Source organism: Rhopalosiphum padi, chromosome 1 (assembly GCF_020882245.1).
Source record: "Rhopalosiphum padi isolate XX-2018 chromosome 1, ASM2088224v1, whole genome shotgun sequence".
In the NCBI taxonomy this organism is placed as follows: domain Eukaryota; kingdom Metazoa; phylum Arthropoda; class Insecta; order Hemiptera; family Aphididae; genus Rhopalosiphum; species Rhopalosiphum padi.
In genome coordinates this window covers 44,721,742-44,722,224 of record NC_083597.1, presented here as the reverse complement: position 1 = coordinate 44,722,224, position 483 = coordinate 44,721,742, and positions in this window count along the sequence as shown.

Sequence of the window (483 nt, the reverse complement as noted above, 5' to 3'; positions counted from 1 at the left end):
TATGTATTTTTACTGCTTTCAATGGAAATATGGAGGAATTTTATGGGTTTTTCTAAGAAATTTGTGGATAATTATGGCTTTTAATGGAAATATGCAGGATTTTAATGGATTAAATGGATATTTACGGCATTTTATTTGAAATATGGAGGAATTTAATGAAATATATGGATATTTACTTTATTTTATGGAAATATGGAGGAATTTTAACTATTATATAAAAATTACCATTATTATAAGGGAATGTTATGGATATTTACCGTTATATTATGGGAATATGGAGGAGTTTTAATTGTTTTTAATGAAATCTATATATTTATTACGGCTTTTAATGGAAATATGAGGATTTTAATGAATTTTATGGATATTTACGGCATTTTAATGGATATTTGGAGGAATTTTAATAAAATATAAGGATATTTACGGCATTATCATGGAAACATGGAGGATTTTAGTGAATTATATGGATATTTACGGCATTTTTAA